Below are 17,235 nucleotides of genomic sequence, written 5' to 3' on the forward strand. Positions count from 1 at the left end.
CAATAAGCAAGAGCTAGTAAAGCATTTATTGCTATAATGTATACACAATAAAAACTGTAGGGCAATAGATGAGTAAGTAGAAATGTAGTGCAATAAATATTCAATTAGAGCTATAGTGCAATTCATGAAAAGAAATGTATTGCAATAAACAATACCAAAAACAGTAAAATGGTGTACAGCAGGATCTGTATGCATTGCTCCTCTATACTAATGTTGCCGCAGTCAAGTGTAACACTGTCTCTAGGCCAGTATCAAGTCACATTATGCTCTCTGTTCCTCTTACTCCAGATAATAAAGGTACATGGGTGAGGGGATTCACTACTAAATCCCGAAACCGCACAATGCCAACACTGAAAATACCGACGCCCAGAAGAATGAAACTACAAAATACAAAAATCAACAAAACATCAAAATAAAACCTCAAAACTAGCAATAACAACATGTATGCAGGGGGGCAAGTCCCCCTGCACCCCCCCACAACCCCGTAACTTAAATATACCTACTCCGAGATCGCACTACACTTGGGAAAATGGCAAACTTACCTTTACGCACTATACGGCAATCTCCATTATTCACCGTCAGGATTCTGAAGTTTCATGCTTCTGGGCGTCGGTATTGTGGGCATCAGTATTCTGCAGTTTCGGGCTTTCGTAGTGTTCCCGGGTGAGGTAGCCCACTCTATGTGGAGATATTGTGTGTGCACTTTACAGACATTTATCAGAAATACCAATAAAGTGTTAAGCAGCATTGTTTATTCCTGAAGAAATCTGTTTTAATAAGTAACAATAAATTAATAAATGGCTGTATTCTATGCATGTGCGTTCTACTGTCACTGCAGTCAAGTATAATTTATTTATTTTATATTTGTTTACAAGGAAAGTCCGACTGGGCATGGATCCCATTTTCAGTGGAAGCCTGGGGAGAAAAGCTCCACAAAGATTAGTACAGCTTCTTCTTCTTTCGGCTTTTCCCGGTTAGGGGTCGCCACAGTGGAACTCTGGTCCGCTAATGATTGGCAGTAGATTTTTACAGTGCCGAGGTGCTAGCCCAATGCCCAACCTTCAATGAAGACATGCCCAATCACGCATGTCTTTTGAATGCCACTCGACTGTGGGGAGGACATGCAGACTCCACACAGAAGGCGCTCCAGCCAAGAATCGAACGGGAGAACCACACAGAAGGCACAAAGATTAGTACAGTGAATACAGGAAATACAATGCACATGTTAATAAGATACAGTACAGAATCAAAAGTTAATAAAGTACAGTTTCAAGGTCAAGAAAGGAGCAAAAAGTAAATATACTATAAGGAGCACAGTGTATTACAATAAACAATACACTTGAAAGGTCATTTTGTTTGGTCATTTGGTTACATTCATCAGTGGCTAGTACAGTAAACAGTCATTGGTTAAGAGTATAAAAAGGAGTTGTTGCAAGCTTTCATAGAAGGTTAAGGTATGATATGATCTAATTTAATGAAGCTATCCTAGGTCAGAACAATTACATAACCAAGAACTATGTACATGGGACAGGAGGAGTTTTTTGAAATTATTTTTGCTTTCAGTGGCACTAATATCTATTGGGATTGTATTCTATGCTTTTGCAACAGAAATGGAAAACAAGGAGTCCCCAGAGCTATTGTTGCTTTTGCCTATGTCAGCCAGTGCTTTATTGGTGGATTTTAATAGGTGTTTGTTAGGGGTCTATATTAGAACATTGAAAGTTTAATGGTTCAAATCACTAAAGGTCGACCTTTAATGATTGAACCATTAAAATTTCGAATGTTCACAAAATATAAATTAAAAAAAAAAAAAAAAGAAAATCTAAAGGGTGTAGGCAGGGGAGCAAGCACCCCTGCACCCCCCCTTGGGAGGCTGCTCCCCCACACCCCCGCTACTTAAATATACCAACTCCAAGACCACACTACATTGAAGTAAATGGAAATCTCCCCTTACAGAGATTTCCGTTTACCCATTCAACGTTCTGCACTTTTGCTATTCTCATGTCGACAATGTCAGATTCGACATTGTCGGCTATCGAGAATGTAATAGGTAACAGTTTGTTAGAGTGGATTATTAGTGGACCTTGAAGAACAGGAACTCCATTTGGATAATATAGAATTTGGTGAGCTATTGTAAGCTGGTTATATGTGAGCAGGTTGGGTAATTCTAGCCAGGATAGTTGCTTGATTGCTATGCAGTGATATGTCCTGAAGGGTGAGTCAGTAGCAAACCTAGCTATTTTGTTGTAGCAGGTGTTTAGTTTAGGTTGACGAGTCTGAGGAAGGCATAGAAGATTGTGGATTCTTGCGATGGTGGTTTTACTTTCATTGGTGAGGTACTTTTTGCATCTATATAGGGTTCCAAGTTTTTTATGGACTTTCTTTATTGTCTGTGCAATGTGAATATCGACTTTCATGTTGTGATATATGATAACTCCTAGAAGTTTGTTGTGGTGGACAGTTGTGATAGGGGTGTTACTGGCTGAAAATATTCGAATAGTGGTATGGGGTCTAAGGCTCTAGTGGGATAGAAAATCATTAGCTGTGTTTTAATGGGGTTAAGTATTAGTTGAGAGTTGGCTAACCAGGTTTCAACAGCTGTAAAGGACTCTTGTGTCAATTCCTGGAGTTGAGTGTGTGATAGGGCAGAACAGATTAGAGTGGAGTCATCAGCGTACTGGATTAGAGTGGAGTGCTGGGTAGCTTTGTGGACTTGGTTGGTGAATATGTTGAAAAGAAAAGGTCCAAGAATGGATCCTTGGGGGACCCCTAGGGTGACAGGTAGGAGGAGAGATAAGGATTTTACTGCTTGTTGGCAGCTGGTTAGATAGTCTTGATACCACACTAGTGTGAAATGGCTGAGATTAAGATCAGAGAGAGCAGAAAGGAGTTTGGGATGGGAGACAGTATTGAAGGCCAGGGAGAGATCTAGGGATACAGTGGATACTAAATTATCATTGTTTCTGTGTTGGTTTACTGTGTTGGGAAAGTTAATAAGGGCTGTGGTAGTACTGTTATTGGGAATTGGTGCTGGGTGTTGGTTAGCAGTTTATTAGTGAGGAGGTAGTGCATTATTTGGAAATGTATACATTTTTTGAGGATTTTAGATAAGGGGATAGAATGGCAATTGGACGGTAATTAGATAGTTTCACAGAGTTACCTTCTTTGTGGAGTGGTATTGTATGCAGAATTTTCCACAGAGAACAGGTCCTAGAATTCAAAACAAATTCAGTCACATAATGCTCTCATTTCCTCCCACTCCAGGAACAAAAGCTATATGGTTGAGGTATGTTATGAGCAGATATGATTGTGTTTGCATTTTACAGACGCTTGGAAATACCAATAAAGTGTTAAACAGCATTGTTGATTCCTAACTAAATCTGTCTACATATTTCCAGTATGGTTGTATTCCTTGCATGTCTGTACTAAGTTGCTGCAGTCAATTGTCACATTTTTTTGCAGCTGTCCCCTGCAGTCACAGCTATTGGGTTATATTCCCATGCCTGCTAACTAAGGCATGATAGATATTAAGTTATGTACTGTACTGTACACAAACTTGCCCCTAAAGTGTCACGATTTCTCATAATGTAATTAAAACTGCCTAATCCATCTGTCACAGGAATACCAGAAAAATGATTACCTGGAATGCAATGTATTACCAAATCCACTTACAGAACACCTTGGTAGTTACAGAAGTTCACATTATGTGAAAGTGTTCTCTGTAGGTGTGTACCTGCATTTGTTATTGCTTGATCCATACTGACCCATGCTATCAGCTTGAGAGGTATGTACGTGCTACATCAGCTATAGGAGAATTCACTATACTCAAAACTGATACTACACACCTGTAGAGTATTTATCATCAGTGTTTTCTGGGATATAGTCTGCATTGTCAGTAATGGAATGTTTCTCTGTCTCTCTCCCCACCCCTTATCTTTATTTATTTATTTATTTATTTATTTATTTATTTATTATTGTTATTTAATATTATGATTTAACTCTCGGATTATGTGGCCCAGGCAGGTATGACCCTAGCCCTGAGCAGTATTCTACCATCACCCAGAATGATACCACAGTATGAGCTGAAAATGATTGACTTCAACAATTGGCTAAGTTTCTGGTGTCATTCTAAGGGGATCCAGTATCTGTCTGCCTGGGACGACATGATTGACAGACCTCGATGCTTTGCCAGAGACGGCCTGCATCTGTCACCCCTGCGATTCCGGGTACTGGCTAAGGCTCTTGCCACCCCTATAATGCCTTTTTTAGGCAGTGTTTCAAAGACCAAAATTCTACTGTTACAGCTACAAACAAATGCAATCTGAGAGTCATGCTGCTCAGTGCTAGAAGTTTAAATCTCAAGATGCACTTGCTTGAAGCTCTTCTCAAAATGGAGAATGTCGACATCTGTACTGTAATGGAGAACTGGTTTAAAGAGGCAGAAAGCACCCCTGCACTTCCAGGTTACAACTCATTCCATACCTTTTGGCCCCGGAATACAGCCGGAAGCTCCAAAGGCAATGGTGTCTCCATATTCTTAAAGGATACGCACACCTCTAGACTGGTAGCCCAGCACAATGCATCCAAGATACTTCAAGTACAACTAACACTAGGTAAGATGGTGATACAAGTCATAGCCTGCTACAGAACCCCAAACATGTCCCTAGACTATCACTCCAAGTTCCTAAGCACCCTGGAATCTGTCAAGGTCCAACCCAATAGTGTCATACTGGGTGACTTCAACTACCCTTCCCTCAACTGGGAAAACTACTCAAGTACCAATGTACAGACCCAACACTTTCTGGAATTTATCAATTCCATTGCCCTGGACAAGCTCATTCTGACCCCCACTAGAGGAAGCAATATCCTTGACCTGGTTATCACCAGCATTGGGAGACCATTGTTCCACACCTATAGTCAATTTCTCCCTGGTTAAATCTGTCCACAAACTGATCACCATGGAAATCTCCATCTCACCTACACCCCCCACTAAGATGACCACCCTGAAAAGCTTCTCTAAAGCTGACTTTAGGCTTCTAAAAACAGAGATGGCTAACTTCTCGGCACCCATGCCAATGGAAAATAGCTGCATGAATGCAGAATCATACACCAATGCACTGTACAAGCATGTACACAAATGCATCGACCTTGCCATACCAAATAGAACTAAGATGCTCTCCTCCAAAAAAAAAGGAAGCCAATCTGGTGGTCCTCAGCTATCAATAAATTCTACAACAGAAGGAAGAAACTGTTGCAGAAAAAATGAAGTCACAAGACTGGAAAACCTCCCTTATTAGTCTCAACAAAAAGCTGAGATCGCTTATCAAATCCTTTAAAGCTAGCTATGAAGGCAGAATTGTGTCTGACACCAAAAACAACAACAAAGCCTTCTATAGCTATATCAAAAATCTCAAAGGCAATACCCAGATTTGCTCTGAGTTATTGCACAATAGCACCTCCTATACTGAGGCAACAGATATAGCCAACATATTGGCTGACAGATTCAGTGCCAACTTCACCCCCCCAATAGCACCTCCTATACTGAGGCAACAGATATAGCCAACATATTGGCTGACAGATTCAGTGCCAACTTCACCCCCCAAGGGCCCTATCACAATACCAGAAGAAAGTCTGGTACCCACCATTTCTGTGGCACAGGTAAAAGCTGCATTCTCCAAAGCCAAGAATACAGCATCCATGAGACCTGATAATATCCCTGGCTGTGTCCTACATGAGCTACAAAATGAACTGGCACCACATCTGTGTCCCTGTTCAATCACAGCCTTACCTCAGGCTATGTCCCTAATGAATGGTGCACTGCTACAGTCATCCTGCTCCATAAAAGGGGAGCAACTACAAACCCTGGGAACCATCACCCCATTAGCCTGATGAGTCTGGTATGCAAAGCTATGGAGTGCATCATCATGGACCTGCTTAACAAAGATATAGGAAATCTCCAAACTCTTGAACCCACACAGTTTGGCTTTGTTAAGGGAGATCCTGCCTGCTGAATCTGTTTCACTTCAAGGCCATCACCAAGGCTATGGATGAGGGCATGGCAGTGCATACAGCCCACCTTGACCTGGCCAAGGCCTTTGATACCATTCCCAACTCAGGTATCATTGATAAACTCACCAAACTAGGCATCAGTCCTTATATCACTAGGTGGGTTGCAAATCGGCTCACAGACAGGACCCACTGAGTGAAAGCTGTGGATTCCAAGTCAGAATGTCAACCAGTCATGAGTGAAGTCCCACAGGGCTCAGTCCTGGGCCCTCTCCTGTTTGGCATCTAGTTTTCAGAAGTCCAGGCCAACACAGAAGGACTTTGGCTGACCAAGTTCACTGATAACTGCAAGCTAGGAGTCATTATCAACTCCCCAAGTGATGCAGACAGCCTACAAAAGGGCCTCTGTGAGACTGGTGTTGGAACCATGGCTTGAAGCTTAATGCCAAAAAATGCATTATCATCCCCTTTGGAAAAAAACTCAGTTCCCCCGAATTACCACATTAATGGGAGGCCACTGAACACTGAAGGGGCCATAAGAGATCTGGGCACCCAGGTCGACATCCACCTCACCTTCGACCACCACATTGCCACTGTGGTCAAAAAGTCCTTCTATGTGGCATATCTTATAACCAAAGGTTTTACATCCAGGAAGAAAGAGGTCATCATCCCTCTCTACTCATCCCTCATTAGACCAATCATCAAATATAATGCCCCATTTGGCATGTACCTGACCAGACACCTACAACAGCTGGAGAGGCCACAAAAGTACCTCACAAAAAGGATCCTAGGCCTTAAACACATGTCCTACATGGACAGATTCAAGAAACTTCAGCTGTTCTCAAACTCTTATTGTCTACTTAGAGGTGATCTCTGCTTGACTTACAAAGCCATGTCTGACCCAGCCCTACTTGAAATGCTACACTTGAAGAAATCCCAATCCCCCCATGCCACACGGTCCAGAGATCACAACCTCATTGCCACAATTAACAGAATATGCTGGAGGGACAGGTTCATCTCCCAAAGGCTGCCCATACTCTGGAATAAGCTTCCCATTCATGTCAAGCAGAGCAACTCTTTGGCCCTCTTCAAGAGAAATCTTGACGAGTGGATGGGTAACAGAAAGTTCACTCTAGGGATCATTCCAGTTACCATATTGGATAGGGCCACTGTGATCTAACATCGGGTGGCATGGTGCCTTGGCAATTTTATTTTGGGCTAGGCTTGTAAAGGCTCCAGGGCCATTAGCCTGGTACACACCTATGAACCTATGAACCTATTTTGTTAAACTAACTATATTTTTGTAAAATGTAATTTATTATTGGTATGTTTTATTATGATTCAATATTAACATATTTTGTTAAACTAACAGTTTTGTTGACCTTATGGCATGCTGTTAACATACTGACTGTTATGTTACTTAATGTTGTGTTACACATAATATACCTTAATACATATTGGGATTAATAAATATGATGCTCCCATGGTGATAGACCCAATTTTGTATATAAAAAAACTGATTGTTTAAAAAAATGTTTACAATTTGACTCCACATATAAAAGTACCCCTGATAACAGCAGATGCTGTAAGGGGATGTATAAATGTGTTTTTTGTTCTTCATGTCGTTTTTTATTTTAGAGGGACCCTATATTGATTTACCCTGTTTGAACAGGACACTTTCTATTGATGGTGTATACAATTGCAATACTAGTGGCATAGTCTATCTTGCTGTTTGTTCTGTGTGCAAAGAATTTTATGTAGGTATTTCCACACGACCACTTAGTAAAAAAATTAAAGAGCACTACTATTGTATTAGAACTAAGAACATCAACAATGCTCTATTTAAACATTCCACTACATGTAGTGGTTTTAAAAAGTTTCTGTTTGCTGGCTTGGAACAGGTAGAAATATAAGGAGGGGTCCTATAAGGACCAACTTGAACAAATAGAAACTATGTGGCAGCTCAAGTTAGGGGCTGACAAAAAACTGGTATTAATGACTCAGTGAATATTAAATGTTTTCTGAAGAATAGCATACTGAAGATTTTAAAATGAACTGTCTATGTTATGTTAGATGTGTGTCTTTAAATGACTGTATTCCTTTTGCTAGTGCACTTTAAGTAATTGATTGTTTTATTAGGTAATTATTTTGATTTTATATATAAGGGGATGCTGCTGTGTGGATTCTATTTCATTCTGAAGAAGAGTTTTGAGATGACAGTGATATTAAACTGTGTTTTTCGCTACTGCTGGTGGTTTCCTTCATTGTTCGGTCAGACTGGTGGTTTGGTTTTTATAAATATGATGTTCCATTCTGTTAATACTAACAATGGTTTAGCTATTTCTAACCCTAACTTACTGCTATACCTAATTTATACAGCACGTCACAGTAAGCCGGTTCCGGCTGATCCACCTACTTTGCCTCATCCAGCCATGAGAACGGGTCCCAGCACATCTGGGACCCAGAATGATGGTGGCACCTTTGCTGCCCTTGCACTACCTGCAGTGTTAGGTAGTACCACCCCATGTGACAGGGCCGGACCCCCTCTTGGAATGATGGTGGAGAGGGAGTCATCACCTGGGCTGAGCTGCCAGTTTTGGTGTGCAGGATAGCCTACCGTGGGTTTGACTGCCGCCTGCAGCGGATTGAGGACATGCTGATCAAACTGGTGGGGCAGCCTCACCCCAGTTCTCAGCCTCCACCACTGCCACCCCCAGGGCAGTGATAGAGCAGTGCAGACAGTCCCACTGCTGGGGATATGAGTCAGGCTGCTGCATGTGGAGGCACATGGGACTTAGATTCCACAATACCCTTCCTATCAAAGGTTTTCATCCCCCTCATGTGTCACACACCACCCTGTCTGCTGTCTTGTTTGTCTTGTCTGCAAATGCATCCTCACTGGCTCAACTTAACTCCCCCACACATACCTATGTCCCTTCCCCAACATTATACCCTCACCTTAAAAAAAATAGGCACTTGTACCAAAAAAAAATATCATTCCATACATAGCTCCTAGGTTGGGAGGGTGGCCAAATGGTTAAGGTGTTTGCCTTACAAACACAAGGTACAGGGTTTGAGTCTCACAAGGGCTAATTGGCTAGGCTTAAAATGGCTCATAAGGGCAGTTAGCCTAGTACTAACCTATGAACCTATGAGCCTATGAACACATAATTGGCTCCAATTGGCTTGACAATGCAGTTATGTTGTCCACACCCCTCTCTCTGGGAGTGAGAGTTCAAAGTCATGTACAAATTCTGTCAAAGTGCACAGTTGTTGCTGTACAAGAAATGGATAGTTATGGTTCTTTCCTACACCCTTCCTGCACATCTCTACCTGCCTTTCACTATATTTTCACCCTACTTGCACTCCATTTCACCACTTTCGTATCTCACCATTTTTCTTTGCTTTATATTTTTTTTAGTGTGGCGCTGCCCTAAGCTCAGCTAAATAGCTATATTTACTATATGTGTCTTTAAATTTGTAATACACACTTACAAAATAAACACATGTCCCATATTTCGAACCCAAGACCATCACACTTGCAGACCACTGCATTAACCTGCCACGCCACACAACTCTTAATTAAAGCAGCTGGTTTAAAGAAAACATAGTAATTGCCAGTTACAGTCATTAAGTACATTTCAGTGGAGCTGCACGCCACACCACGCAAACTTGATTAAAAAGTAATGGGAAAAATGGGCGTGTACCTTGGCCTCTGGTGCAATAGTACAGCACTAGAAAGCCAAAGACAAAATAATGGATGTAAGTAAGGCCTGTGATAGCAGGTAAATATGCCCTTTTATCAACAGTATGTAGAAAGACACCTGCTAAGGCATTAATGGCAAAATATATGTTCAACCGGGACCCTGGTGCAGAAATACGTCCATATAAAGCCATGCACATACTGATGGATGTAGAAAATGTTTGTCATGGCTAGTATGTGTCCACATATATCTTTCAGATACACCTGGTGCAGCAGCAACTCAGTAGCTCAGTCTGTTAAATGCCTTGCAAACAGTACATTTTGCCACACACAGTCCTGAGTTCAAATCCAGTGGTGTGTAGCAGTGGAATTATAGTATTGTTATATTTATACCCCATGTTGCTCAAGGACACAACAGACATGTGGCCTAGTACTCTGTTAGTTATACTGTTTCCTAACATACTTACCTTAAATACATGCTTTAATTGGACTGAAAAGGGTAGCCTCATTCTGGCTCTGCCTCTATAACACGGCTGACATACCTCACACAGTTATTCCTACAACATGCTGTCCCCCAAAGTGTTCACACTCTCTACCTATGCCTATTACCTGCAGCAGCACCTGCAGCCTATAGCACATGCCATCTCTATGTAAAAGCTGCTGCTATAAACCTACCTTCTGCAATGAAGTAATCTCCTTACCCCAGTAATGTCCAGCACAACATAGCATTAAGGGCCCCTAATCTACATGAAAGCCTTGTATATTGTACTGTGGTTGCACATGATTGGCTGATGATAGTGCAGATCAGCTGTGTTGGCTGCAATTAGCATTTCAGAACCACAGACTGGTTAAGAGACAATCACCTGCTGATGAGAAGCATGTTAAAAAGCCAAGTAGCTGGCTATGCAAAACTAGTCTGTATGACAATTTCCTCACACAGAACACTTGTATGCAAAATATTAACTATCAGCACAGGGGAATAGGGTTCACAGCAATAAGCCATTCTTAGAACTGTGATAATGACATCAATGATCTCTAGATTTGTTGCACATACAGAGGATGTACAATACCTCAAAGGTGAAATGTATAATGTCAGTGTGACACACTTAGTATGTTTTCACACTGTGGAATATGACATGTATGATCAAGCAGTGGATATTGCCAGCCATTCTGTCCTTGCTGTTTCTCTACATAGTGTACTTCCACGTATGTGAACCTGGCATGTGTTCTCATACTGTTGTCTTTCAGGAAATGTATGCTCGATGCCTTGCAGCTTTCACAGATGCAGAGAACGAGTTGATCCTGGAGGGACTCCATCAGCACCATGAAGTCTTAATATCCAGAGGAAGGCACAACAGTGAACAGTGGGAGGCATTGTGGGCTGACCTTGTCCGTGATGTCACTGCCACAGGACATATGAGCAGGTGTGACACCATGCAATGGACATGATCAATGCTGTATGCAGAAGAGTAGCAGATGTTGCCAGGGATTGTGGCACCACTGGTGGAGGACCTGCAGTGAAATAATCATTCTCAGCCACAGAAGAATTCCTGGCAAATCTAGGCACACACAGCAGCTCCCAGGAATCCATCACACCCTACATCATGGATGCAGGTGCCACAGTTGCCATAGCAGAGTAGCATGCAGGTAATCTCAGGTTGATCAGCACTGCAATACTGTAGCATTCAGTGTGTGAGGGCATACATAGTCCTATATGGGTGTCAGGTCTGTCTGTTTTGTGGGGGTTAACTGCAGTTTGACTTTCATGCTCAGATTTTGACCACTCTAACAATTAACACAGTAACTACTATAAATGTGGGATATATGGCTGTATTACCATGTTGTGGTGGAACATGTGGTGGTACTAACATTACCTCTCCGTCAATTTTCACAAGCCCATCAGATATCGCACAAGCCCATGGCCCTGCTCCTGGTAAGCATGACACTGTTTTGTTATTGATGTATTTTTGCAGCAATGTAATCCCTAGACTGGCATCCCAGGCCTGCTGCCTGCATTGCTGTACTATTGGCATGATTGCCAAATGCACATATATTGTCTGACAGTACACGTTAGACTCATACCTATACCTTGTAGGTGTGATCACACTGATAGATGTGAAAGTATTGTCAGGACAGTACAGAGTGTCATATGTGTCAAGTGTGCAGAGTCTACATTAATGTCAACAGTGTACCTCACTGTTGCTGATGAGATTACGGTATAATGAGAGTTTGTTTACAAATAACTACAGCTGTTATTGGGAAGAGTACTTTCCTCAAATCCTGCTGTATGGGGTTGGGTTTTCAACAGGTCTGTCATAGTGACAACAATGTATAGAGCCTTACATATATCACAACATATTACTGCAGAGCAGAATAGTGCAGGTAGTAATGTACTGCTTTTTCCTTTCTTATCACAGGTGTCTGGGGGGTTGTTCTTTGTCCCCTACACAACCTGATGTCAATGTCTCCTCATAGTGTCTCCTCAGACTGTGATGATGGTGGTGGCTACAGTGTTGCACAGGTGGGTGTTTCAGGGGCTGAATCTGTCCCAGAGGTTGACATCCCTCTTCTGCCCCCAATTGTCACCGCACACAGTCAGTATGCCCACACATTCCCAGTTGCCAGAGACCACTGACACTGGACAGTCAGAGGGTGGGGACATTGAACAGAAACGTGTGGCAACTATGGCTCTAGTGAGTGTAGACACTGGCCATAGCCAGAGAGCTGGCAAGGTCCCACACAGATGGATTGACAGAGAATGCTTGTAGGAGGCCTGCTGTCTGTCCACCACCTGTTGCAGGTGACACATCAAGGGTCATTTGGCACATGATCCGGGCCATCATGGAGGAACATGCACATTCTGAACGGAACACCAGACATATGTTTAGTGTTATGGATGCAGCACAGTCTGATATCCATGACTACCTTCACCGTATTGAGGACATCCTGGATCGGTTGACTGGTGCAGTGGACAGAAGGTGGGCTGAGACAGTGTCTGTCTTGGACCACACATTGTCTGTGCTGGAACATGTGGTTGGAGTTAAGAGTTGGACTTGTGGACGTAGTCAGCATCCCCATCTGCTAAGAGTCCACTTGGCCATGCACAATCATGCTCTCGTGGTGGTAATACATCCAGTGCTACAGAAGAGAGTGTGCTGTCCACACCATGACATGGCAGGCCATGGGCTTATGGTCCTGGGAGTTCCCATGGGGGATACAGTCCCAGCAGACAGTAGACACCATCAGGTACTATCACTGCTTCTGACCTTGGGCATGGAGGTGCCAATGCAACCCCTGGCAGAGCCAGTTCCCGTGTTCAGGGCTGGAGATGAACTGTCAACTCTCCTATGTATGGTCCAAAGCTATCCAACATACACACATGTAGGGCTAACACTGAGCTTGACTGTGTACACACATACACTCACACACCACTGTCAAATGCAGGTCACCTACAGACACACATGGTCCATCTTACCTGCTTCCTTTCCAGACACACACATATGCTGTCAACCATTTGGGTCAGCCTAGGCCTCCTGCACCCCCACACAGCACCCTGTGCAAGTGATGATACCTGTGCCACATCCCTGTCATCCTCGCCATCAATGCAGGGAAATGAAAGTATGTGTCTGATGCACAGGGTGGCTATATTAGTTAACATGTACTTGTGTAATGCAGTGTTGTTTTGCCATGACACTTGTAGTGGTTAATGACAGATACTGTATGCTGGCATTTGTTATGTATACACCACATACTTTTGTGTACCTTATGTTGTATGATTTTGTAATGGCTGTATAGTTACACAATGACAGGTGTGTCATGGACCTGTGTATGTTTCTGTTTCAGGGGTCTGTTGGGATAATCTATGGATACAAAGCAGCAATAAAGCAGCACAGGAGAAATATGTCTTTAGCAAGGTACACTGTGTATAACAGGCTAACAAGGACAATGGGGGCATTCAGTGTACTCATGTAGCCACAATCTGTGAACAATTCTGCTTCCTTTGATAAGTGTCACCAGGGTTTTGGGAACTCACACATCTACAAGCTGTGGTGATGGAGATGACCCATCTACAGATACTGTGTGTCCAGTACAGACAGTTTCCCGACACCAGTTATGATTGTTGTGTTCTGCATCCTATTGTGTAACCTGTGCATGATGTGTGTCACAGCAGATGTATGCTTCACATGCATGGCGGGGCCTGTTTCATGTAGGGTGTACTGTCTGTGTTACATACCAGTCTCTCCAGCATGTACTGTCTACACCACAGTGATGTTGTAGGCGTGTAGAACAGGTGAGACATGTGGTAGTTCTGTTGTGGATACATGGGAAGTACACAGTGGGATCTGACACCTCCATGTATGGCACCATACACATCCCTTCCAAAGCATGTAGGAGGCAGACTACACATGTGTGATTATGACATGGACTCCACAGGACATGTTATCTACACTGTGTATTGGTGTACCATGGAACCTGTGTGGCTGCTACAGCACGATTTATCTGTGTAGTGAAATAGCAAGCATGCCTTTACACATGATGATAGGTGTGATGTTTGGCCACAGTCAGTATAGCAGTGACAGTCTGGGATTTACATCCCAAACCTGTCGGTAAAGGTTGTACAACAGTGAATTCACCCCACATCTTACCAACGAGTGAAAGTCAAAGGCTACATTACTCTCTGTGTCTATAACTCCATGTGTAATGGCTCAACTGTGTGAGGTGTGTGGACACAGGATATTGTATTGTGCAGTCATTGGCATTTAGTCTTTGTCAGTGGCTCAGAGAACAACTTAGGCCATCCTGGATAAATAGTAGTTCTGCGTGGGATTCTGTGACATCTCCTAATAAGCAATCACCTGTTAATGTGCTCAGTCAGAGGTCACTGACAGTGGCTGGGACTGCAGAGAGGAAATAGGTCGATAGGGTATGCCAATATTGGAGGATGGTAATCTCAACTGGTGACTGACATTGCAGTGTAGGTCTCCCAATGCTATCTTCCCAGAGTATGACTGTCTGACACTTGCCTATCCACCAACTGAAATAATACTCTGTACATGACATACACAGTTTCCAGCAAGGCCTGCTGGCCTAATATTGTCATACACCTTGTCAGACCATGGTTGGTGGAGTGAGACATATGTCCGACATCCATTGCATAGTGTAACAGTCAATGGGCTCCGCTGGTTACAGTTAGTAGACATGATCTGGCCTTAATCAAAAGTAACAGTGTTTGGTCCAGTGTCAGTAGGTGTATGTCAGTCTTAGTGCTCGTATCCATGCTAACTGCTATCATGGCATTTCAGTTGACATGACTCAGAGATCTGGGGACACCACTTGGCACTACATGCTAGTTGTCCTCTGTACAAGTAAGTACTGCAGTCACTTCCAGCATGTTGCAAAAAGAGAGTCATGCAAGGTGTCTGTACAAAGCACAGACAAACATGTTAGGGAATTGTTATTTGTACACACTGTGTTGCTTAGTCATGCTGCAGCTCACTTGCCCAAAGTACGGTACAGGTCCTTACCTGCAATACCCTGCAGCAGTGCCGTAACATCCCCACATGGGGAACCAACATATTGCATTATGTGCTTACCAATATGGGTGACCAGTATAACCCCCAATGTGATGTCTTCCCTGGTGGGATTTAGTCACAGATTAGTCTCTTTAGAACAACCGTCATGTACCCCCTCTTGCAGACAGTACAGACATATATATACCAAGAAAGACATTTATTATATCCTGTGGGATGGTTGACATAGACATAGCATGACTGCACCTCCCCCTTCAGATGGTGAAGAATTAACAATCAAGGTGCTAGTTTCTGTGCTGGAACCGAAGTCTTCTTAAGACACTAAGGTCTTGCTGGCTGGATTCTGCTGAAATCAAAGTCTAGTTATAATTGCATTCACAGTCTGTTGCCCACAGAAACTTGCAGAATATGCACTGATGCAGCATCAAACTCTGTCATAAAAGCAGTAACAAATAAGTGACTTTTTATAACAAATCACATGAACTACTGTTACAGCTTCAGGTACTGTGCCACTTTGCAGCATGGATGATGTGGGAGATACAATATTACCTCGGAAGAAATGGGTGATCCTACACAAATATCTCTAACAGTGTTATCTGCTATAGTCTCTTTATAGTGGTTTTACATCCTGTTTTTCTCCTTGGTATTCTATTTTTGGTCTTTGTATGAAAACATCTGTTTGCTGGGGCAGGATTCACGAAGCCTCTGTGTAAGAGTTACAAGGCTTACACGGAGGCTGCAGTTAAACGGTGTGACGTCAGCATGTCATGCATATGCATGAGGGCATGCTGAATCACACCTAAGGCTTACACGGTCCGTGGAAGACAGTAGGGGGCGTGTCCGTAGGCCGAGCCCTGCAGACGGACACGCCCCCAGAAGAGTAAAAGTGCCGAAAGTAAACCTCCACGACAGAGTCCATGGAAATGTGAATAAACACAACACAACACATGCCCCCACAGACTATGAACATCAAATATATAAATGAACATGTTATATATTTTTTTTAATTGTAAAGATATTTGCCCGTGAGTGCGCTCGTTTGCACGGGCGTGCCCGTAGCTTAGCCACAGTTAGCAGTAAGTGGAAAAGCATATAAGAACTAACTATGCAAAGTAAGCCAAAAAGCAATAGCGTAGCGGTAGAGACATTGGCTGAAGAGCAGGCAGTTATGGTTCGAGACCCCACAACATCAATTTTTATTTTTAGTGAAATAAGCACAAAACAACTCCCTGACATATATGTACACATATAAAATTATATTTTATGTAAAATGTAATAAAATGGGCCATTTATTTTGAAGAAATGTGAGATAACAAAATAATAAAAAATGCCAGATGTGCCTATAGCTGAGCTACAGTTTAACAAGTTGAGTGCATCTGCCCGTAGGTGAGCAGTGGTTTAACAGGTGTAAAATGAGTGCCCGAAGGTGAACAGTAGTTTAACAAGTGCAAAATGAGTGCCCGTAGGTGAGCAGTGGTTTAACACGCTGAAACTGTGTGCCCCTAGCTGAGCTGAGCATAATATGTGTGCTGACAGCCAAATGAAGCGTAAACCAGTGTAACCCGTTTGCGCAGAGCTGCGCACCGCGCCAACAAGCTAACCGACGGGCAACGTTGAGCAAGCTGTAACAAAACTGCCTTTACACAGACACACCTCCTAGCCTGTGTAGACAGTCATAAAATATAAAAATCAGTGGCCAGGTTCGAACCCAGGATGCCATGCACCATAGTCAAGGTACTGAACCACTAAGCCATGACAGCTGTACTTAGAAATGCAGTAATAGCAAATATATAGGAATGAATAGAAAGAGGAGCATGACAAAGCAGGTTTTGTGAAGCTGCTACAATTCCAAAATGGCCAATCACAGATAAGTGCGGGAAAAACAGCATATATAAGCCCCATAGGCGGGAATACACAGCATAACCGATTGTAGAACTAACTTGCAGTCAGAATGTCAGGAGTAGGTGAGGGTAGTTGCTTTCGAGCACAGAGGTG

This window comes from Protopterus annectens, chromosome 8.part0 (assembly GCF_019279795.1).
Source record: "Protopterus annectens isolate FY-2018-M chromosome 8.part0, PAN1.0, whole genome shotgun sequence".
In the NCBI taxonomy this organism is placed as follows: Eukaryota; Metazoa; Chordata; order Ceratodontiformes; family Protopteridae; genus Protopterus; species Protopterus annectens.